The 25,849-nt window shown below is 40.8% G+C and overlaps 1 protein-coding gene across 1 annotated transcript in view; it reads left to right on the plus strand.

Annotated features, from left to right (window-relative positions):
* Positions 1-9,406: 9,406 nt before the first annotated feature.
* LOC125461078 (metabotropic glutamate receptor 8) overlaps positions 9,407-25,849 on the plus strand; it is a 384,941-nt gene continuing 368,498 nt past the window's right edge. Inside the window, exon 1 of the mRNA XM_048549441.2 lies at positions 9,407-11,187. The gene's annotated coding sequence lies outside the window, so the exon portion shown is untranslated. The remainder of the gene's footprint in view (positions 11,188-25,849) is intronic.

The raw sequence follows: 25,849 nt of genomic DNA on the forward strand, positions 1-25,849 counted from the left end.
TTCCACTGGTTGGACATGAAATTAGGTGACATTTTTAGTTCTGATTTTAATTTATGATAGTTTAACGATGACACCATCCTATCAGTCACACAAAAAAGCAGACGTTTGACTGCACTCTGCTTCTCCATTTTCTCTAGATGGATCACTTTTACAATCTGATTATAAACTCTACATCCCTATCACCACGCAGTCATTCTCTGCTCCATAACTCTACATTCCTATCACTACAAGCAGTCATTCTCTGCTCCATTTCACTTGTCCTGACTGTTAATAGGGTGCAGATGTCTTTCTCACAATGGCATTCACAACCTTCTCAACCTTCCTACCACCCAACTAAGATTTAACACTGTGTTTAATGAATTAGCAGTTTTATCTATTCTCTGGATCCAGTGCTTGGACAGCACTCGCCAGTGGAGAGTCCCCAACCATTACCTGAAGAAGCTGTTGGCCATGTTAGGTTCCAAAGGTTTGTGGTTCCAAGCCTAACACTTCTTTTGAGGATAGTTTATGCAAACATTACTCAATGCATTAGTCATAAAAAATGAATTCTGTAAGGTACTTCTCTATGTTAGAAAAAGAATGCCACTCATGTCATCACAAAGACACTTTAAGTATAGAATAAATGTGCTACTTCAGTGTACCGGAATGTGCGCACGGCAAAATCAAACAGCTCCCAAGGCTGTGATCTAGCCAGGGAAGGAGCAAGACCAACAAAAGTGAGCTTTTAAATCCTGAACATAAATCTAGAGATTATCTCATAAAATAACTTAATGAAAGGGGATTAGTTTTACTTTCAAATCACAATTGGCATATTTGGTACAGATTGAATACATCGTGTAATTCATTTATACCACAATAGGTAAAGAAATAAAATGGTAAGCTCTATATCACATAAGTTCAAATGTAACCTCTGTTATCTCACAGATGGTAGTTACTCTAGTAATGCTAGTGTGGTACTTCTAATGTTTTGTCACAATTCCTTGTTCTGTTTTTGAGTTAATAACAAATAGTGCAATGGATGCTTCAATGTATAAGTAGGACTTTGCTTTGATTCTTCACTCTGTGCTGAATGAGTTGTTGTGAACAGCAGGTAGCGGTTGCCCTGGACCAGACAGGAGAAAATTGGCCAGGGTTTCAATTCATAATCACCTCATGCCTTTTGTTACTGCATGTGTGAATGCCTGTCTAGTAAAGGCAGAACTGGACTGGGGCCTGGTTGCAAATCTTCACTGTCCCATATGCTATTGGCATTCACTATCAAAGATCTCACAATAATGTCCACTTGACTGAAGAGTAGACAGTGTCAACTTTCTTTTGGGAAGATTGTGTAAGATCAGTGAAGAGAAACAATTGAACTTTGTTCACCGTTTACTGATTTTAATTATCTAATGGTTTCCAGGCATTTAAACGGAGAGATTTAAGATACAGAAATATCCTGTTTTTTGATAGGTTAATTTGGTGTATTTGATGATATTACAACTTCTTTTAACAATGAAATGTTGACAGGAAAGTTTTGTTCCCTGCCATGGAGGAGTTTAATATCTGTTCATGTTGAAAATGAGAATGTGTTGAAATGTTTTTAAATCTCATTGTCTTTTTTGAACATTGGGCATCTCCATTTTAAATACTTGTTTCAGAATGTTTTACAACGATAGATTTTAGCTGAATTTGCAAGTATTCATTCCATATAGGCCATCTTGAAAGAAAAATGTAGGAGACAGCTCTTTACTTTAGATAATTTGAGGGGCTGAATGGCCTACTTCTGTTCATGCTGCTTATGGTCTGTTGTTGAGTTTAGAAACTGTCCATTTTTTTCAACTGACTGCTTTCTTTTGTCTTAAAAGAAGGGATAAGTTACAGTCTCAAGGTTTTGAAGATTGTAGAGATGAAGTTAGCTATGATTTACTTGGGGTAACAGTGATATGAAACTGGAAGCTTTTCAGGAATTCTGCAGTTATCAGTCTCAGAGCAGGATGTGTCAGAGGGAAGCAAGCTAGCGAGCCCAGGTCATGCCGCTAATTATAAATCACAGTTGAAATCAAGCTAAAAAGCCATTGTGTGCAAACCACCTAAGGTGCATCCACACAATCTCTCCAATCCTTGAGTATTTTTTTTAAAACCTATGGATAAAACAGAAAGCCAACAGATTTGAGAGAGAAGGCCATGAACCAGGCTCCACAGAAATTCCCAGTAATCTTAAGAGACTAAGGGTTAAGAAAATTCTAGTGACTGGTAAGCAGTGGAAGCTCTGGGCTCGGTGTGGAGATTCCTTGGTATTTAAGTATGGATCTAACATGGATGTTTTGAGATCATTCTTTGTCTGCAGTTTAACCAAGTCACCACAGGTGAGTACCAGTAATGAACATTTTAATGAGACTGGTTTATGGAATGGAATTCGGGGAAGCAGAAACTGGACATTTTTCAATTGTGTTTTGTGAGATGATTGTATCTTAAAGGTTCAAGTTGTATTCTTATCCTGCGTTTTCTGGATTTATTCCTGACATCAGATATGCTGCTGAAGTTGTACTTCTGATTTCTCTAACTTGTCGCAGAAAGACTGAAAAGTCACCTGACCATTTTTTTTGTCTTAACCAAGGATGGCTTTCGAGGTTTTTGGGTTTTTTGTTTTCAAAAGTCTGAAGAGAATTCCTGATTTCGACAAACAGCAACAAGGAGCCGTTTTGCTTTGCATTACGCTCGTGTGTTTTGGTAGTATAACTCATTGAGGTTGAATTAAACTTGATCTGGGATACGTTTAGAGTGATATCGGGAATACGCGCAGAGCTTTAGAATTATCGCTAGTTACTGTGGCTGTGGCATATACTTAATTTTGATTCCTGTCAGCGAGATCGATGTGCTGAGTCTCTGCATTTTAGCTGTAGGTCAGTGAAGAGTTAAACAGTACCTTCCTAGTCTCAAATTGTGAATTCCATAATTTGTTAAATAATGACATTAACTGGCGACAGTTGAAATTGCATTTAGGATTAATCCCCAGTGGCTTTCCACTGTGTTTTGTCATCAACTAACATACCTCGGTTTTTGACGCGAAGAGATTCCGTGCCGTTCAGCTGACCCAAAATTCCGTTCAGTGTTCGTACAAGCTCCAAGAGATTGTGGCCAAGTTCTCTGGGAAATAAACCGCTAGGTGGCGCATTTTGCTGCTTTTGGCTTCTAAGTTGCTGAACTGATCACAGTAAAACTCTAAAACAATCACTACAGACAAATAACTATTTTTATCACCATGTTAATCGCAGTTTCATATTTTGAGTAAAAAGCATTCTTTTTGAAAGTTGTTTTTGGCCACCAAATGAACTTTACAATTATATAAATTTATATGGTATTTATTCTAATATATCAACTTCATGGAGATCGATTCCTTTTGTCACGTTCAGGAAACATTCTGTAGATTAGATTCGAAACGTTGTATTCAATTTTTTTTGACCTCTCAATGATGCCAAGCCACAAAAGGAACTATTAAGGCGGGTGACGAAACTCATGGTCCAACAGAAAGGGTTTAAGCAGCATCCTCTATGAAATAAACACGAAATGGGAGAATTCGGGAATGGGCATGCGGACCCAGTTTGTTGAACACATTGCCAGGAATGGTGGACCAGTTACAGGAGGAGATGCTGAGGATGTTAGAGGAATAAAGGCTTGGGGATTTCAGAGATAGGGAGAAGTGAGGCTATGGTGAGGTTTGAAATCGTGGACAAGAATTTTAAATTTGGCTCACTATTGCAGAATCTTTAATACAGGAATGATGGGAAAACAGGAGCTGGTGTGAATGAGGCCACTGACAGCAAATGTTTCGATTTTATCAAGTACACATAGTTCAGAATGTGGGAGACAAAAGGTATAGAGGAGGATTTCAGTAGTAGATGAACCGAGGTGCGCAATGGAGGTGGAAATATGTGGTTTCGGTGATATATGGAGATCTGGTCAGAAATTCATTCGGGTTAGGTTCAGGCTTAGATAATTTCCAGGGGAGGGAATGGAGTCAATAGCTGGAGACTGAAGATTGAAAGTGTACTCATATCGTGGGAAAGAAAGAGATGATTTGAGGCACGTATGTGGAAGGGGTGACACATCGAAGTAAATATGTATTCAGGATAACAAAGTGTGAGGCTGGATGAACACAGCAGGCCAAGCAGCATCTCAAGAGCACAAAAGCTGACGTTTCGAGCCTAGACCCTTCATCAGAAAAAGGGGATGGGGAGAGAGGGGGAGGCGGACCGAAGATGGATAGAGGAGAAGATAGGTGGGGGGGGGGGGGGGTAAGGAGTGGATAGGTCAGTCCAGGGAGGGTGGACAGGTCAAGGGGGCAGAATGAGTTTAGGAGGTAGGAAATGGAGGTGCGGCTTGGGGTGGGAGGAAGGGATGGGTGAGAGGAAGAACAGGTTAGGGAGGCAGAGACAGGTTGGACTGGTTTTGGGATGCAGTGGGGGGAGGGGAAGAGCTGGGCTGGTTGTGTGGTGCAGTGGGGGGAGGGGACGAACTGAGCTGGTTTTGGGATGCAGTGGGGGAGGGGAGATTTTGAAGCTGGTGAAATCCACATTGATACCATTGGGCTGCAGCGTTCCCAAGTGGAATATGAGTTATGATAACCTCACCCTTGTCTGCCTTCCGGAGAGATCACTCTCTCCACGACTCCCTTGTCTGCTCCACACTCCCCTCCAACCCCACCACACCCAGAACTTTCCCCTGCAACCGCAGGAACTGCTACACTTGCCCCCACACCACCTCCCTCACCCTATCCCAGGCCCCAAGATGGCTTTCCATATCAAGCAGATGTTCACCTGCACATTCGCCAAAGTGGTATACTGCATTGGCTGTCCCCGTTGTGGCTCCCTCTACATTGGGGAAACCAAGCGGAGGCTTGGGGACCGTTTTGCAGAACACTTACGCTCTGTTCGCAATAAACAACTGCACCTCCCAGTCGCGAACCATTTCAATTCCCCCTTCCAGTCCTTAAATGATATGTCCATCCTGGGCCCCTTGCAGTGCCATAATGATGCCACCCGTAGGTTGCAGGAACAACAATTCTTCATATTCCGCTTGGGAACCCTGCAGCCCAATGGTATCAATGCGGATTTCACCAGCTTCAAAATCTCCCCTCCCCCCACTGCATCCCAAAACCAACCCCGCTCATCCCTGCCTGCCCAACCTGTTCTTCCTCTCACCTATCCACTCATCCCTCCTCTAGCTGCACCTCCATTTCCTACCTACTAAAGTCATCCTGCCCCCTTGACCTGTCCGTCCTCCCCGGTCTGACCTATCCCCTCCCCACCTCTCCCCCCCCCCCCCCCAACATTTCTCTCCTCTCCACCTATCTTCTCCTTTATCCATCTTCAGTCCGCCTCCCCCTCTCTCCCTATTTATTTCAGAATCCGCTCCCCATCCCCCTTTTCTGATGAAGGGTCTAGGCCAGAAACGTCAGCTTTTGTGCTCCTGAGATGCTGCTTGGCCTGCTGTGTTCATCCAGCTCCACACTGTTGTCTTGGATTCTCCAGCATCTGCAGTTCCCATTATCTCTGATCATAAATATGTCTTCACATTTCTTTATTATGTTTGCTTTTCACCATCAGCTGTCATTGCAACTTTTTGTCTGGCTGCAACTGCAACTTTGGAGTGACCAACCCCACACAGTCTTATCCCTACACTTTGTTCCATGCTGCAAGGTGTGAACTGAGCAGCTCCTGCACCATCTTTCCAGGTTGATCAACATTGATGCTACTCCACAGAGATTAGTGGGATTTGTTTTTTTATCTTGGGTGCTAGAATCAGCAGTGCTTGGGACAGGATTTGGACTGCTGATAGTAGGCTGATGCCTAAAGTTCACAAAGCATGCATTACCTACAGATCAATTTCAGCTTTAGCATAAGGGTGTCTTTGTAATGTTGTTGCACTGTGAGGGACTGTCACCTGTCCACTCTGGCTGTGGTCTTGGCCATTTTAATCTCCATCTTGCAGATGTTATTCACAACGTAGTGGCAATCAACAGTGGCTGCTCCTCGAACAGTTTAATCTCAGACCCAACCTCTACATCGTAATGAAACTATCCCCTTTCTGGTAACTCTCCCCAACAAACCAATAGCTTTCCAATCTCACCAACTCCCCATCCAACTGGTCTAAACCTCCCTTTACTCACTTTACCCTTCAGTCCCATGCATATGAAGAAGCATGCCAGCTTTGGTAGTTCACTGTCCACCCATGGAAACCAGAGTGCTGTTTACCATTGATGACTCCTTTTCTCGTCTTTCACTGTAAACTTGCCTCCCTTTAATATATTAAATTGTCGTCTTTAGCATTGTCCCTTCCCTCTGCATCCCAACATTTTGATTCCAATCCCAACATTTTGATTCCAATCCCTACAATTTAGTTCACCAAAGGTGGCCCCTGCTAACCACTCCTTGACTTTTAGCAGGCTAATGCTTAGAACTGACTGTGTCCCATCCCTTTAGCCAGACAGCCTGAACAATGAGTGACCAAATTGACTAACATTTGTACTGTTCTGTGTTCCCTGATGTCCCAAACTAGTATCACTGGACCCCTGGAGCTGATGGTGGTGGACTCCCAGACAGCAGAGCTACAGACTGTCTCTTTCTGATAGTCAGTCAGTTTGCCAAACCTATGCTTAAGCACCCAGAGTGATATTGGAGGCCCCTCCTTGACTGACCAACCCTTCGGGAGTTCCTAGAGAGGCTGACACGTTATGAATGCCAGCGTCTGGATATAGGTTGCATACAGTTTCTGCACATGGAGTGTGCCTGGGATGTTGGTGTCAGGTGTTTTAAGGTGGAGATTCAGTAAGCAAGTGGTGAACTGTTGCCAGGTATGCACTCCTGGCTTTCATAGAATTTCTACAGTGTTGGGGGGGAGGGGGGAGGCCATTCAGCTCAATAAGTCCACAACAAACCTCCAGACAGCATCCTGCCCAGTCTCACCCCACCCCTGTAACCCTACATTTGCCATGGCCAATCCATGTAGCCTGCACACTTCTATTTTTGGATTGTGGTAGGAAACCTGAGCAGCCAGAGAAAACCCTGACAGATGTGGGCAGCATGTGCAAACGCCACACAGGCAGTCACTCAAGGCTGGGACTGAACCCAGATTGCTGGCACTGTAAGGCAGCAGGGTTAACCACTGAGCCACCATGCTGTCTTGTCATGAATTCCCGGCATCAGGCTTCTACCCAGCAGGTGGTGGAATGGGACCATGTGTAATGATGATGTAAGCTGAAGTAGTAATGAGGGAAGTTACAAGTGATAATCACCATTTAATAGACTTCTCATTGCTCCATAATGAAGTTCTCCTCTCAAACTTAGTTGGAAAATGAAACTTCGTAGTCTCAATGCTGAGAAAGACCTTACTATCATGCAATTCTCCCAAATCTCTTACCATAGCCAATATTGTTTGGGGCCTAGGAACACTTTGCTCTTAGACTTTGTGGCAAAATTTCTACTCAGCTTGTATCAAGATTATACTTATCCCTGGTTTCTCTGTCATTCTTGCGACATGTGTTGATTATATAATTGATTTTCTTCTTTATTCACTTTGTGCAATAAGGAGGTTGTCTTCTCAGTGGATTCCAAATATGAAAGTAATATTTTCCATCCTTAAAACTTGAATGGCTCAAATAATGTTATTTTGTAAGATGCATTCCCACCATTGAAATTGCAAATTTTGATTTATTTTCTCGAAAGTGAAAATGTCAGAATATCTTACAAACCCAACTATTTCATAATGGCCCTTTAGAGAATGAAGATCTCTGTGCTTCCAAGGTCTGCTTAGGCTGTTCCCATTCCACATCATGAAGCTGAGCTCGTAACTGTCCCTATCATTTACTAACAAGGCATTCAGTTCAATAAGCTGGTATACATAGCAGTTCAAGAAGAAAAACCAACACCACTTTAAGACATCTTACAAATGGGTGATAAATGTTAACCTTGTCAGTTATGTCCATATTCTAGAGAATAGACCATATGTGGGCAAAAGGAATCTGTCTTTAACAGTGAGAGAAGAAAGGGGTCATGGAGTTTGTCAGTGTCTGCTGTATTTCCATGGAAGACTAACCAAAGTCCATCTGCCTGGTCTGAGAACTAAGATTGACAGTTAACACTTCTTGCTTCATGCCCATGCCAATGATAGCCTAAACAATTTGAAGACTCTATAAATTGATGTCCCTTTTACTGAGTCTGGTTTCTTGAGTCCTATTAAGTACAATATGAAAAGCTTTGACATTCTGATGCCTCTTACTAACGTTTAAATTCTTTACTACCAAGCAATTATTTCTCTTGCAATGGGGTTGTGCCTATGTGAAAGATACCTGGTTGATCCTGGAATATATACTCCAAGATGGGGCTGATGAGTATGGGTTGAGGTGGTGTCAAATGGACATGAAAACCTGACTTTGCCTCTAGATGCTAGATCAGAAAACAAGGCAAGAAAGAGTAGGAAGGGAGCGAAAGGAGCACAACGACCAAACGCTGCAAGGAGAAGTCGCTGGCTCCCTATTCAAACACAATAAGGGAAGTATATGTCCTGTATTAAACTGTAGATCGTTGCTTGTGTTTGTTGCTGTTGTTTAACCTGAAAACTTAATAAGCTTATTTTAACATGGTATCATTAAATTGACATCATAACGTTTTTTGGTAATCTTTTCCCAGGCTACAGGGATTCAGAAACAACTGGAAGCCACAAGAACCGAGATTAAACAAAATTTTATCACCAGAGGAATTAATAACAAAGCATTTTTCACCATTAATTCATAGGAGTAGAGGAAGAATATTGCATACTGATCAGACAAAAAACTGTCATGCGGTTAGCTAAGGGGTCTCAGGAAAAGATGGTATATAATAGTGGCAGTAAAGCAGAACTTTGTCAGCTATGCAGAATTCAGAATGTCAATAAGGCAGTATATGCCAACTACAAGATCCAGCAGGTAAGAATTAAACTCAATCTAAGCATTTTGCTTTAGCCAAGAAGCTTGTAGAAGTTGCTTATCTTTCAGAGGAGGGAGGATCCTTAGTTTTGATGAGTATTATTAATATCAAAATAATCTTTTCTTGATCTTGAAAAGCTCACAATGGATGGAACTCTACATCCAGATAATATCAAAGTATGTTTTTTTTTAAAAAAATGATCAAAAGAAACAAAAATAATTACTTTAGATTGGATGACAACACACCCAGTTCCATTCAAAACGGGGGACGAAATAGATAGCGAACAGCAGAGTTATTAGCCTGGCATCTATTAGTAGAGCCGTGCTGCAAGGAATCTTAAGTGATCTTCTTTAGTGACTCCTTCCCTCACCTATGGATCACAATGATTCAAGATGGTTTCCAAAAACTGTTAAATTGACGTATTTAACATCTGTGCACACATCATTGGGCTGATGACGACCATGATGCCTTGAGAGGGGAATGTGGGTACGTAAGCAGGCTAAAAAGACAAGCTGATCACACTCAGCATGTTAGTTTCGTGTGTTTAGAGGAATTACATTCTTTAAAAGAAGGAATCATTATAGTTTACAGCTAGGCATGACATTTGTGCCCTCAATGAAGTTTATTTTACATAAATACTAGATGGTTGTATTAGTTTGTCTACAAGCTAGAACCTGGGGAAAGTATTCACATCAGAGCCATTAAATTGAACTAGCTTTAACAATTGTTCATTCTGTGTTTATACATTTAAGAAGAGTTTGCATTTATAAGAGTGCCTTTCACGTTTCCAGGTTGATTTTTTTAAAAAACCTACAACAGCCACTTTGTACACAGTAGGGCCCTCATGAACGCTAATGAGATAATGATTATCTAATCAGTTTTAATTATATTGGGTGATGGATATTTGCTTCTCTGCACTTATTCCAACAGTGGTAATGGAATTTTTTGCTTCCACGCGAAACGGCAGTCGGGGCCTCGGGCTTCCGTTTTACATCTCATCTGAAAGACTGTACCTCCTGTAGTGAGGCATTGGCTTAGCGACGGCGCTGAAGTACCAGCTTAGATATCGTCTTCAAATCTCTAGAGCAGCTGGGGAATCTACATAGCTCCTGACTCCGAGGCGCGACTGTCACCGCGGAATTAAGCTGACTTCTCAAAATGAAACCGGATTCCAATTTTATTTTCCAATAGCATGCAACATGGAGTGCACCGCCTTCACTCTTGAGGCCCCAGTATGAATAGTGTGGAAAAGAAGTTATCATTCCCGAGATTTACTTGCCAGTAACATTCCGTATGAAATTGACCCACCTTGTTTGTAAGAGAATGGGTTGCTTGTAGCATTCACTTTATGCTTGGGGAAAAAAACAAATTCACCTACTTCATAGTTTTCAGTACATGGCTGAAAACTGGATATAATTGGATTAGTCAAGAGGGTGGTAGACATGCAATTTGATGTAAAATTCCGAGCAAAACTGCACATTGATGAAAGAAATAGTCGAGTCTTCTCAAATAGAACCAATACTGTACTGTCAAAATTTCAGGAATGTGACTAATGGCCACCCTGGCGTTAATGGATATATCAATTTCGTATCAAAGCTCCATTCCCTATCACGCATTCATAATTCTAGCATGTCTTTCTTTAATGGTTCTTTGGCGTTAGTTATAATGTTACTTAATTTAATCATTTTCCTTCCAGTAGACACGTAAGATGTTTTATTACATTTAACACGCCGACATCTTTGATAAAATCACTCCAGTCTTGGACTTTGTTAACAGTGAAGTTGTTCGTGTGTTATCCAATAAATCACTGAATGTCTGTCTATGGTGAATAAAACATTCCCTTCTTCCCCCTCACAGACACACGACACTGACAACACCACAGGACACATTACCGGCAGTCTCTATTTAACCGAGGTGCTTTTAAAACAGGCTCATGTTTTAACCTCTTCCCCCCTCGACCCCGCCCCCAAACTCCCTCCTTTCAACTCTGCTCTGTTGGGTCGAGTGTTAAACGGACCGAGTGTGAACAGAAAGCTTCGCTCTCCGGATGTACAGCTCCTGAGTGTCGCTTGGATTTGGCAACCGAGCTGGAACAGTTCCCGTGTGCAGCGAAACGGCTGGGGGGAGAGGCTGGCCCTGGCGTGGGCTCGCAGTGCGGGCAGCTTCGATCAGTCTGAGGGCGATTCAGCACCACGGCCAGCTCCTCCTCCGCATCCGGCAATGGCGTAGCCAGCTCGGCGAACAGGTAAAAGAAACCCTCGATGTCATAGCTCAAGCTGTGTGGAGTCTTTGACACTTTCTAACTCATTTTGACACTTAATGGGGAATAATATTGGAGCGCCCCACTTGAATGTTGCTGTTTACAATTGCTGTGTTTTTTTTTGGATTTCAGACGCCGGAAGAATAAGACCTGGATTCTGAAAAGTGCCCCAAGTCAGACCATATGACTGTTCTGCTTGCTCTCTCGGTTTTCTGGTTCCCCTTTCTGTGTTACATTGCTGCAGAATGTCAACGCGCTTTTGTGCGATTGTTTTAACACACCGGCCATACAACAATTTATAAACATTTCTCATTGACACAGCTATTAAACTAAATTTTAATGCAAATATTACTGCCCAGTCGAGGATTATTCTGCCTGTTGCCTTTTCTTCGATAGACTGATTGGCTTAACACTACAATTATGGCTTAAAAAAACAGAATGTTTCATTTAATCATATCCGATTCCCACCAACTTTCAATGGAATACTATCCCGGAGGGATGTGATTTCCAGGCCTTGAGAATAACAGGAAAAGGCAGCTACTATCTTGTTTCAAATGTGCGAGCTGTGATCTCAGGTTTCAGGTAGCACATCATTCATAAATGCTCTCCAGCTTGAAGTCTTCATTGCATTAAGTTGACACACCACCTTCTCCCAGTTTGCTGTACACACGCGTCACTGTCGAGTAGTTTGCCTAGAATTAACACCATAGCATTTATATCTGGATTGCCTGCAGATCTAGATCCCGGGGAGCAGGCTCTGTTAAGATGGGCCCAACGTGGAGTTTCGAGTGTGTACTGCATGTCCCCATTTCTCTGAGCACCGTGCCCAGGGATTAAACAAACAAAGCAAAAACAAAACAGTTCAGAAAGACCACGATGTTATTACTGGTCAGATTATAACCTCATGCAGTAAAGCAAATCTCATGGTTCTTGTAAAATATTAACCTTGAGTGAATGTGACATCACCAAGGTGTCACTGTCTTGCCAATCTGAAAGAATCTGGGTTGATTACCAAGTCGGAATCTGTCCAGAGGATCGAGTTCAAGACTTTAGATTCACCCTTCGTTATTTGGTTCAGCACATTGTATGTAGCCGCACAGAGCGTACATTAAGACTCGAGGCTGCATTCAAAGCAATCATTCCAAGCTCGGTCAGCCTGCACTCTCTGGGAATTGTTCACTTATCCCGTTTCCTTTTGCCCAACTCCCTGCGGCACCGAACTGTCGACTGGTCGGAATGCTGATCGCTGCGCCTGAATTTATACCTTTCTTTTTCTGAAGGACAGAAAAGCGTGACCGTGAAAGCTAAAGTCCTGCATTTAGGTAAACATTTACAACAAATGAACCGTAGTTCCAGTTTTAAACACATCAACAATAGCAAGGCCCAATAAACAGCAATGGGAGAAATAACCCCTTAGTCTGGTTTCGGGATACATATTGGTTGGTACACTTGGATAAACTTCCCTATCCCTCTTCTAATAGTGACATGAGTCTTTTTATACATCACCTGATGGGGCAGTAAATCAATGCTTTGATAGCTTCTTGGACATTGCAGTGCTCCAACAGCAGGCAGGTGATAGTCTACAGGTTATGTTCAAGACTTTGGAAGGGTAGTTAAATCCCACAACCTTAAGACTCAGAGGGGAAAGAGCTATCAGTGAACTGTTCGCTTCGAAGAATCCACCCATCTCCTACAGCCCCAAGAAATATCAATGCCACCACTGATATTAGAATATGAGACAAGGCATTTGAGGTCTGAGAAAATAAATAGAAGGTAGATAAATCTTCAAGGCCTGATCATACCTATCCCAAAACATTGTGAGAAGTTAGGGAGGAAATTGTGGAGCCCCTACCAGAAACATTTGTATCATCTATAAGCATAGGTGAAATGCCTGCAGACTGGAGAGTGCCTAATGTTGTGCCATTGTTGAAGAAAGGCTGTAAAGAGGAGCCTGGCAACTATATACCAGAGAATCTGACATTAGTGATGGGCACTTTGTTATGGGTGATGCTGAAAGATGGGATTTAGATGCATTTGGAGAGGCAAGAAATGATTTGGGACAGTCATCATTTTATGCCAGGGAAATAATGTCTCACAAACGTGATTGAGTTTTGTAAGGAAGTAACCAAAAAAGTTGGTGAGGGCAGAACAGCAGACGTAATTCACTTGGACTTAAGCCTTTGACAGGATTCCACATGGTGGACTAACTAGTAGTTAGATCACATGGGATTCAGGGTGAGCTTGCCAATTGGATACAAAATTGACTTTATGGCAGGAAACAGAGGGTGATGGTGGAGGGTTGTTTTTCGGACTGGAGACCTATGGCCAGTGAAGTTCCATAGGGATCGGTGCTGGATCCACTCTTGTTTGTCATTTATACAAATGATTTGGATGAGAATATCGGAGACATGGTTGGTAAGTTTACAGATGATAACAAAATTTGTGATATAGTGAAGAAAGTCATCTAAAATTACAAAGAAATCTTGATTAATTAGGTCAATGGGCTGAGGAGGGGCAGATGGAGTTTAATTTGGATAAATATAACGTGTTGCATTTTGGTAAAACAAGTAACGGCAGGACTTGTATAATTAATGTATACCCAGGGCCCTGTGCAGTGTTGTAGAACAGAGAAACTATGTGGTTCAGGTACATAGTTCTTTGAAATTCATGTCACAGGTAGACAGGGTGGTTAAAAAGGCAGTTGGCACACTTGTCTTCGTTGCTCAGATGTTTTGAATATAGGAGTTGGGATATAATGTTGAGCTTGCACAGAATGCTGGTGAGGCATCTTCTCGAGTACTGTGTGTAGTTCTGGTCACCCTGTTATAGAAAGCATATTAGTAAACTGGAGAGGGTGCAGAAAAGATTTACTAGGATGTTGCCAGGATTGGAGGGTTTGAAATATAAAAGTAGACTGGAAATACTGGAACTTCTTCCACTGGAACGTTTATCTCTTTATCCATTTTGAACCAAAGCTGTGATGAAGTTAGAATGATAAGGAGCACAACCTTAATGTCAACAAGCAGGTTATCTTTGCCTAAGTGGTGACACTGTTGAAAACCTCTTCCATGACTTTGCTTATGATCAACAGGAGGTTGATGGGGTATTAAATATCTAAGTTGGATTTGTGCTGTATTATGTAGATGCAATTTTCCACATTTTCAGATAGGTGCCAGTATTGTGGCAGTACTGGATCAGCTGGCTTGGGCAAAGCCGGTTCTGGAGTTGAATTCTTTTGTACTATTTTGAAAATGTTGTCAGGGAGAATATTCCAGTGTCTGCAACTGTTTTTGATATGACTTAGAGTGAACTGAATTAGCTGAAGTTTTGGTATGTTTGATGCTGGGGAGTTCAGCAAGAAGCCTAAATGGATCGAGCATTAAGCCCTCTTTGGGCACAGTGGTAGTGTCCCTATTTCTGGACAAAGACACCTGGGTTCAAGTTCAACCTGTTGCAGGGGTGTAATAACATCTCTGAACAGGTCAATTAGGAAAACAGGCTAACACCATTCATGGCTGCATGTGGCCAGGCTGGTGAACTTAAAGGTTATTCTTTAGTGTGTCTTTGTGTATTGCATGTTGCTTCTGCTGCTCGGCATGCAAACAGTCCCACATTACAGGTTCACCAGGCTTTTACTTCATTTTTAGTTGTTCACTATGTTTTGATTGGCATACTCTTCTGTACTATCTGTGGAAGCAGTAATGAACCCTGGTTTGAGGGCACTGCTAAAGTGGGGTGTATTCCTATTCACAATGTGACAAGTTCTGGTTGAAGACAATTCTGCACCTGCCGCTGATAGACCAAAATGTCTCAAGTTTGGTCCGTTTTGTGTCACTAGATATGCATTGAATTTATCACTATTGGCATGATGTCAGTGCCATGCTACACAATGGAAGGTATCCTAAACATAAAGATGACACTACCTACACTGTCATGGATAGATACAGCTGTGACAGGTAGATTGGTGAGGTTTTTCCCTCTAGTTGATACCCTCACAAACTGCTGCAAACCCAGATAGGCAGATATGTTCTTCACAATTTGGCTAATTCAGTCTTCTTTGGATTTTGAAGTTCCCTGCCCAGAGTACATGCTGTGCTCTTGCCAACACTTCCTCCAAGTGATGTTCAACATAGATTAATACTCATTGACCAGCTGGGGGAGAATGGTAGGTGGTAATTAGTAGAAGGTTTACTTGTTCATGTTTTATTTGAATTCATGAGATTTCTTGGAGGTCAGATTTATTGTTGAGGACTCCCAATTCAACAGCACTCCAACTGTATACTATGGTACCACCACCTCTGTTATTTCTGATCTGCCAGTAGGAAAGGATTTATCCATGGATTGTGATGATTCTGTCCAGGACATTGGCCATACATTGTGGCTCAGTGAGTAGAATTATGCTAGGCTGTTGCTTGCCTAATTTGTGAGATAGCTCTCCTAACGTTGGTGCAATTCCAGGAAGTTAATCAGCAGAGTGTAGCAGGACTGGAATTGGGATTGTCAATTCTGAAGCCTCGTTTGATGACAGTTTTGCATCTGGCTTTATATTTTTGCTGTGGCTTTATACAACTGCATGGCCTGCCATTTCAGTGGGCATATAAGAATCAATCACATTGTTATGGGTTTTGGGTCACACGGAATCTTGACTTGTTAAGAACAGCATATCTGTTTTTCGTCAATCAGATGGTTTTTTTTACAATAGACTGTAGTTTCATGGTCACCATTTCTGTGACCAGTTTTCAATTTCAATTGTTAATTAATTAATTATTTTACATTATACGATGTGATTTTTTTAAAACTATTTTTTAATACCTGTTTGAACCTTTATATATCTACGTGAGAATTCTTAAATCTGACCATTTGAAGAGCCTTGCTGTTTTTTTGTCTTGTTCACAGATTCCCTATACAGATTGCCACAGTGGATCAGAAATCTCTGCCAGCAGGCCCATTGAAAAGTTTCTGGGCAATTGGCAAATACAGGCCAATAGCTTCCTGTTCTCCAACAACTGAAATTTAAAGGCCTTCCACATCACTGTAGCTTCCTCCATCCCATTATCATCTTGAAACAAAACTCATATCTTCCCATTATCATCTTTGTGTACCTCACACTCCCATTTCTCCACTACTAATAGCCATTTGTTTAGCTTCTCAAATTCCAAACACTGTGATTTCCTTCATAAACATCTCTATCTTTGTTTCATCATTTTAAAACCCTCTCACTGGCTGCTTTTGGTTAACCTGCAGCCCCCACCCTTTCTATTCTCATTCAGCTCAGCTTCCATTCTCTTGGGAATTCGTTAGATTATTTTCAGCATTAACAATGCATTGTAAATTTAAATTAGGCTTTCCCATAGCTTTTACTTGACTGTTGTGCAAATGCAATGAGAAATAACATAATTCTCAAGGAACAGAAGTGCATTCCCAGAACTTACGATCATTCAGAAAACAGTTTAAAACTAACCTGGGCAGCGTGATGGCTCAGTGGCTGGCATTGCTGCCTCACAGTACCAGGGATCCAGGTTCAATTCCAGCTTTCGGTGACTGTCAGTGTGGAGTTTACATATTCCATGTCCTCTGGTTTCCTCCCACAAAGATGTGTGGATTAGCCATGGGAAATTCAGGAGGTGAATCTGGATGGGATGCCTTTCAGATGGATGGTGTGAACTTGATGGGCAGAGTGGCATTCTTCCATGCTGTCAGGATTCTCTGATTCTAAACTCATCCCAAGAGGACCAACATTATAGGCATCATTGGAAATTCAAAATGATTTTGTTCAAATTAAAACTAATTTTAACATTTGCCCAAGTTTGTGGGCTCTATGACTTAAAATTATGAAAAGGTTTATATCTAATTGAACTTGTAACGTAGTTTAAGATGATATGTGGTTAGACCTCAAACAGTGAGTTGTTTGATTAATCACTTATTATTCCCATCAAAATGATAAATGTGGTGAATACTGTAGAAGTCTTTAGGACTATCTTGTTTGTTATTCTTTGGGAACAACATAAATGTATACCTTTCAAGCATCTTTACCATAATAAAATGTTCCAATGTGCTTTACAGGAGAGTTATTCATCCAAACTCAATGGAGTTACATGAGACATTGGGATAGATAATTAAACATTTAGTCAAAGTGGCAGGTTTTATATACTCATTTTAATGGAGCATAGAGTGTGGAAAAGTTTAAAGAAAGGCATTCCAGAGTTTCGGACAGATGCAGCTGCAGGCACATTTGTCACATGTGGAGCAAGGAAAGTCAGGAAGGTAGAATCGGCCAGAATTGAAGAATACAGAGATTTCAGAGTATTATGGACCTGGAAGGAATACTAATGTTTGTACATTACTAGGATTCTCAGAAATTTGCTGTAGTAGATTTACAAATATCAGTGCTCATTAACTTTTGATAGAGAATTAGATAAAAACTTTCATGAAAAGGTTTAACATGGCTATGGGGCAAAGCAAGAGTGAGACTAATTACAGAACTCTACAAAAAGCAGACGCAGTTAAAATGGTCTGAATGGCTACTTTTGGTGCTTTTCAATGATTCTTCAAGTGACGTTATTTGATTATTTTTATCTATTAGTCAATGGAGTGTGCACATCATTGGAAATGCCAGCACTTGCTATCAATTCATTTGCCATTGATAACATGTGAAAACAACACATTGTATTTGGAAAGGTGAGCCACCTTTCTGTACCACTGCTGCCCATGTGCTGTAGGCACACCCCCTGCAGCGCTGCTAGGAAGGGAGTTCCAAGAAGTTGAGGAAACCAACATCCAGGTACATTAATTATAAAAGGCCATTGGAGATTAAAGTAACTGTAAGTCTTTACTGTCAGCGTTACCAAATGACTGACACTAATAAGGCACATTGTGGCTGATTATTGATTTGAATGTTTGCTGTTCATGCTTTTGAATACACATTGCTATTTCAGTTTATTGTGAGTAAAAAGGAACATATCATACCCTGTTAATTTACATACCACCATGTCCTGATAGTTGAAACTGTCAGACTTTCCTTCCATTCTAATAAATGAGAGGTAATTCTGGTGAGTTCAGAAACAGCGCCATCGAGTTTTCCTTTCTGTTGTCCACCCAACTCAGTCAATACTGAAGGTCTAGGCAGTTAAAGTGAAAATCCTCTCCTAGGATGTGTACAATTATGCTAAGCAGGTATTACGACTTCACAATGATGTGTATATAAATCAGGTGAGCTTTAAACCTGTCACTTTAAGAATGATAGATTGTTACAATGCACAAGATGATTGTGCAGACCATCTCAACTACACTTGTTTTTAAAAGGACTTTATAACTGACCTCTCTGCCCTGCTTTCCCTGATAGCCCTGTCAGTTTTTATACAATTCTCTTCCACACATTGCTGTTGAATCTACTTCCGACTCCCCTTTTCACTGTGCATTCTGGATCACTACAACACAGCATGTGCAAAAATGTTTCCTCATGTCATCTTTGGTACTTTTGACAAATACTTTAAATTTGCATTCTCTAGTTACTTGTCAACTTTTATGTCATTTGCAACAGTTTCTCCTCATATTCTCCACCAAAACTATTCATAATTTTGGACATTTCTATCAAAGCTCCTCTCAACCTTGAATTATATATTTCCACTAATAATGTGTAAGACTTCCTTATGGCTACTCCTTCTAACAATAAGAACAAATATCTTGGTATAGAATAGCTTCCACTATAAGTTAACTTAATATCAGGAAAGTGTGAGAAATATGTTTCAAGTCATTTCAGTTGTTGGCTTTGCTCTAAATTGAGGCTTTAGATGGCAGTGTAAGCATAATGTGAAATACTGTTTTAACCACAAAATGCTTAATGTTTATGGAGCCAGACATGCATTTCTTTGAACATTCCCAGTCGCAAGATTGTTCTTTGCCATCAACACTGGAGTGTAGCACCACAGGTCACTTGCATCTTGAGCAAGTTCTGGCTCTTTGCAAATCCTTTGTTGCCTTTAACAGTCAGCACCTAGGATGGTTGAGCTCTTATTTCGAGAGTTGCAGGTGGACTGTCAATTTGTAAATTCATGTTTCAGTTAGATTACAGGACTCTTTTGTAACACAACAACAAAACTAAACCATTATTTTGAAAGAACACACCAGGAAAGTTGGTTATCAGAGTTGCATGCCTGAAGGAAAGTGTGCCGATCAGGAGCAATCTGTAATAATTGCACATTTGTTAAATTTATGCATGACATTCAGGTTCAGTCTGTGAAGGTGATGATATATAACACTGCACAGAACACTCATCTAACAAAAGAACTACAATTACATAATACTCTTATTCAGGATGTGTATTCCATTAGTAGAGAAGTGTGTTTTAAATTAAATATTCCATATTCCCACCATAAAAGATAATGTCTACTATTAATTTATGTGTTTTAAAATTAATTCAGTCACTTTGGACTTGGTCCAATACCATGTTTCTAATAATTAGTATCACACATCTCCTGTTAATTCTTTTATTAAAAATGGATGTAGCGAATCTTGGGTTTAGCAGGAGTCAGCTTTCATAATTGTGCAAGGTTGGAATAATTTTGAAATGTGAGAGATGTAATAAACAGGGACAGAGTGGGCATTAGGAAACACAGGTGTCTTGAGATGAATTAAGTATCATAACCTGTAACAGATGCAGAGCCACATGCAATTTTAAAGTGTCCAATTTTTAAAAATTTATTATTCAACCTATCAAAACAAAGAGGGAAGCAGTAGCTGTAGGCAAATGCTGTGTTTGTACATATGCCACAAACGTAACTGTGCGAAACATTTATATATAGCTTACCAGGCATCCTTTGAAAGTTCAGTGTGTGCCTCAGACTGTCAGCCTGGGGCCTTTATGACAAATCGGAATAAAGCAATGTTGCCACTGGATTAAATACACTGACAGATAGTGACACTTGGGTAATGGACTTCCTGACGTGGTTCATAAACCACTGACCTTGCACATTTTAAATGTATTAAATTTGAAAAAGAATGTAACATTTTCTGGAGGTTAATGACAATGTAAAGTCTGTCGGGGCGAGTTGCAGATTTGATGTCAAGGAAACAAATGTACCACATAAAGCAGCAAGCGCAGATTCTGATCAGTCCAGAGGAAACGATGACTTTCACTAAGGCAGCCTTACTGTTTAGAAACTGATAGCTGGTCAACCATAACTGGAGGCCAAGTGACAAAAATGATTTTTGATTGGTACAAACTCTGCCAGACTGCAAAGTGTTTGGCTTAATTCTGAATGATGGGGAGCTCAATTACATCATATGGTTCTTGAAGAATTCATGAACACAATTTTGGCCTTTAGCTGGAGATTTGAATAGATAATCACTAGATTTCAGTAAAGAAGCAATAAAATCACATGAGTTTCTAAACATCCTGGTGAAACTAAGTAGAAATAAGTGACTGGTTCTGTCAGTTAATATTAGCTGTCACTACCTCAGAAGACATATACAATCAACAAACAACAGAAAGATCCAGCAAATTGATCAATAGACAAATTACAAGGCTTCCAGTGTAGTTATATTGTACTGAACACGTTAAACACAAAGTTAAGTAAGGAGGTGCAAAAGAAATCAAAATTTATTAAGGACTATGACATACAGAACCTGGTCTATGTTCTGTGCTCAGCATTTTAAAAAAAAAGGCACCGGTCTTTATTACACTTGTGGTTACCTACAGGCTTTTAATGGGTTTTTGCAGTAGAACTTGAGGCTGGTGTAAAGCCAGTTACGCAAAACATCCTGCATTGTGCAAAGGCAAAGTCACCATAATCGCATAGGGCTCCTGTCTCATTATGGAGAGATGACTTATGTTGGTTTAACCTGAGGGTCACTGTGCCTGAGGCCAGGGGTGAGGTTGACAAGGTGTGAACTTCATGGAGATCTCAGCCAGTGTGGGAATTGAACCCACACTGTTGGCATCATTCTGCATCGTGCTAACTGACCCCAACATTGTGCCAGGAATCATGAGCCTGCATGGAAATAGCAAGCAACAGAGCATCTCTTCAATCAGATTATAAAACTTTATTTCTGAGACACAGAAGGGGGAGTTTTACTTTTAAAGCTGAAATGTGAGTGAGTTTGAGATCAAGGAATTTTGAAAGTAGTGGAGGCAGATCAGAGTATTGAAAATAATAACATTAGGGGGCCTGCTTCAGAATGTTATTTAATTGGTAATGAGTTTAGCTGTGTGCAAGAAATCCCTTTGGAAAGAAGGGTTGCCAATTTAGATATTTGATGTAACTAACAGCAAATTTAGCTGTTTATTGACTTTACTGAAGAATTTGTACCTCGGTAACTCGTATCTAAGGTGGTGCTGTACGTTGTGCCATTTGAGTACAGGTGGCAACGAAGCTAGTTCAATTCAATTCAATTCTTTGGCTGTGGATGTACTGATTTTTCTGGGTGTTTTTGGAACTTCGCCATGTAGACAAAATGAGAATTTAATGGGAATTGAAAAAGTCAAAGTGACATTGGGGGCAGGGACAGGGGGAATCCTTAAGCGCTGCAAATTTATGCTTGGTTCCTTGCCAAAGTGAAAACTCTTCACTCACAACAATTGTTCTGAGTACGGTTTTGCTGGCCGAGAGGTCGCTTCCATTACTCTGATGGTCATTTTCATGACTGGAGGTCTGTGCTCCTGATCTCCACTTGCCATTTGTTGTAGTGTGAAGGTGCCAGCATTGGACTGGGTTGGACAAAGTTAGAAGTCACATGACACTAGGTTATAGCCCAACAGGTTTATTTGAAACAACAAGCTCTCAGAGCGTTACTCCTTCATCAGGTGCAGCACTCTGAAAGCTTGTGATTTCAAATAAACCTGTTGGACTGTAACCTGGTGTTGTGTGATTTCCGATTTTTGTCATTGGTCAATGTGTCAGCATCCCTTCTGCTGCTTTGTCTTGGAACTAATCTGATGAGAACCAAGGTAAGAAGAGGCAGCAACACCTCAGCAGCAACACAGGGACTAGGAGCAGACTTCTCCTTAGACCTGCTGCATCAGAACCTTGAGGCTTGCCTTTGGGAAAAAGCAGAAACCAGGTGAAAACAGCATAAGGAGCAGGCTGCCACACCTTGCCCCCCACTTCCCATGACCACCTTCTTCTCCTAGTGTGTCAGAGCCTGTGGAAGCTGCATTGGTCTGTATAGCCACCTACAGACTCACCCTGAGAGTGGAAGAATCATCGTGGTCTGCAAGGGACTGCCAACGGTGACAGTGACAATCCTAAGTTTAACTTTGCTATAAAGGTGTACCTTACTGTGACGATTGTGAATGCACCATTAATCACCTTTGTTCAAACCCACTAGCACGCTGCTCCTAAGATGCTGCTTGGCCTGCGGTGTTCATCCAGCTCCACACTTTTTTATCTCGGATTCTACAGCATCTGCAGTTCTCATTATCTCTCCCTGGTCCTCAGACATACTGCAATAAAAGCAATGTTAGAGAAACTTAGCAGGGCTGGCAGCATCTGCGGAGAGAGAAACAAAGTTACCATTTCAAGTGTGGTACAACTCATTGTCGGAACTTCAAACTTCTTAGTCAACAAAACCAAACAGATATTGACTTAGCTTTTTGTTATTAGGTTATTTCTGTTACTAGTTTCTGTCATCGTGTTTTCATAGTCACATCCAGCGAGGCATTGTTTATTTATGAGCCAACTATCATGTGAATTACAAACATGCTAAAATCAAAGGAAAGGTAACAAAACAAAGCGGGCGAAGTCCAGCATGAGATTTGTCAATGTGCCAGAGATTCAAAGCTGCAAAAAACCCCAATACATTTAAAGAAGCAAATACAATAAGTGTAGAGCTCAGATTGGCTTCCTGCCTGATATGTAAATCTATAACAATGTTTAAATATCTTTTCCTTTTCTAATAAGGTCTCTACACAAATTATTTATTTCAGGTTAGACTGCAGCAGGTTGGTAGCAGAAAGCCTTGGAGAGTCACAAGTGAATTCAGGTAGATTGCTGGAGGCTCACTAGGCAATGGCATGAAGAGAACCAGAGAGGATCACAAGCTTCTGAACTAATACTACTCCACCTGTTATGACTGGGACTTCAGGACCATTGTGCGAGCGAAGAATCCCAGTTATCAGTGACAGGTCTTCCCATCCAGGTCCTGCCTGGTCAACCAGCCACTGCTTTGGAATTCTGGGGATCTGTCTCAAGCATTGGAATACAGGGTTTTTAACACATTCAACGGCACAGACTTGAGAATATCTACCAAACTCTGGATCTGTCATAAATCAGCAGATCTCAGGCCCTTCTCGACATTATCAGATTTTTCTGCTCTGCCAAGCTACTCACTTCTTCCTGTGGCAAGCACAGTAAAAATTGGCTTTAATCCTTCATCATCACCATCCTTCAATCTCCTTTCTTCCTCTGTTGTCACCTCCAACCAGCAGTATAAGGAACTCAGTGAGCTTTCTTATTACTTAAGTTTTAGACATACTTGCTGTTTCCTCCTTGTGAAGACTCTATCTGTTTCCCTTCCTGTATTTGTGATTACGGAGTGATGTGGGTGAAAGACTGTTTGAAACAAAACCCAAGGGATCACTCTACTTTTTAAAAACAAGCTGCCAGCAATTATTGTAAGTTACACTTCTTATTTGTTCAACCAGTGAGGGAAATTTTAGTTACAGACGACCTGGCACCAGGGATTGTGTACAGAATGAGATAGAGACAACAACAAATAGCTGACTAGTCTGCAGATTGGTGATCATTTATGAATGGCAAAGGCCCTCTGCCTGCTAGCAGCTACATGATTGGCTGCAAGGTAAGTGGACAACTTGTGGATATGAATGAGATGGTCAGAGCCATTAGACCTCCAGACAGGAATGTGTTTACTTACCTATGTGGTTAAAGAAGTCTAAAGCCTGAAGAAAACAACTTATTTTCATTCACTACTTGTTGTAAGCTGTAGCTTTTAACCCTATGTCAGAGACCTTATAATTTATGAACCAGGTGCTTGTGCGTTCTGCAAGGATTTCAAAAACACTTGAAGAGAGAGAGAGAGAGAAATTGAGGAGTTACAGGTCTTGACAAGTCAAAGAGATTGTTTTGGCATACTCTGAGGACAGGGATCATTGAACTGCCTTCTCCCACCTTATCGTATTCCATGCAACTCTATGCTTGCTATCTTGATTCATTTTCAACTGTACTACTGACCACCTACATTCCAAATGGATCTCAGGTTTCTGACATTGTAAGTGGTTCTCTCCCCCCAGGTACTTTTCAAAATCACCATCATTGCAACCTCCTTAAAAAATCATCCCCAAATCTACTATTCTTGCAACACTCAAACCAACTTCCTTTCTTTTAATATGTTGCCATCTTCTCAAACCCATTTCTGTCATTTTTAACTCCATATTTGAATCACTCCAATCATGAATCTGACTCCATCAAAATGCCAAAAATTCTCCGTCAAAGTTAGAAGTTATAACTTCTGTGTTTGGATGCGCTAACCCTCTTCATCATCCTTGAACTCTTTGCAGCTTTCAATGTAGATGAACATATCGTTCTCCTCCAATGCCTCTTCACCACTCTCTAACTCAATGAGAGCGCCCTTGGCTGGCTCCATGTTTAACTATCCATTTGTAGCATCACTAACAATGGTTTCTCTTTCTCCTCCACATATTATTCCCGCTGGAACTCCCCAAGATCCTACCTTTTCCATATTTCTATGTCCTTGGAGTGAATGGAAATTCTCAGTTCTTGGAAAATTGATCACAAGTCAAAGTGGTAACTTGAAGAAAGACCAAGCACTGCTCATCCCTTTACCAGTGTTATTATGGATACTAAATCCTGGCTAAATTAGATTGTTCTATGATTTCCATATATGGATATTAATCAACAATTATGATCAACATGTCTTGAATATTCCAATCATTGCTTTCTGCATCTTAATCATGAAAGGTAACGATCCGAGCACCAGTTATTATATTACTTGGATAGTCTGTTGTTTCAGATAGTGAGTAGAGTGCACAATAATACATAATAGCATAGATTCTGTTGTAGAAACAATAGCAAAGTCAGCAGTGTTCACTGTTATTAAATTGGACAGTAACTTCTGCAGTTAAATGTGGAAATCAGAACATTGCTGTCTGAGTTGCCTTGTTCCTTCAACATCCTTTAATAACAAAAGTGCAAATCCTCTAGGACAGCAGTGTGAATATTGAGAACTTTTCTGTTATTGTGAGTCAGGGAAGAACTGACCCATGTACATGCACAATCGCTACTCAAGAAGTTTAAACTTACAAAAGATAGAATTATGTTGCTCACACACGTCCAAGAATTTCTCTGATGTTGAACTTAGTGCAGTGACTTGGGCTGGGTACAATATTGTTACCCAAATATTTACCCGTCCTTCACCAGCTGTTAACCTTAGGTGCATGAAAGTGACTGCTAGTACAGCTAACGAGGAAGAATCCAAAAAAACAGTTTACACACCCCTGACAAATATCAATAGCTCCAACTCCCTCCTAATGATGTTCACTTACTCTTACATCATCACAAACTCGTAACAAAAATTAAGTATCTTAATCATCAAAATAGTTTTAAAAATAACCTTATAAATGGCAAAAAAAACTGACCTGAATGCTGTAAGCATGGTTATTTTACCAGGAGTA

The sequence above is a fragment of the Stegostoma tigrinum genome, chromosome 18, assembly GCF_030684315.1.
Source record: "Stegostoma tigrinum isolate sSteTig4 chromosome 18, sSteTig4.hap1, whole genome shotgun sequence".
Classification (NCBI taxonomy): Eukaryota; Metazoa; Chordata; class Chondrichthyes; order Orectolobiformes; family Stegostomatidae; genus Stegostoma; species Stegostoma tigrinum.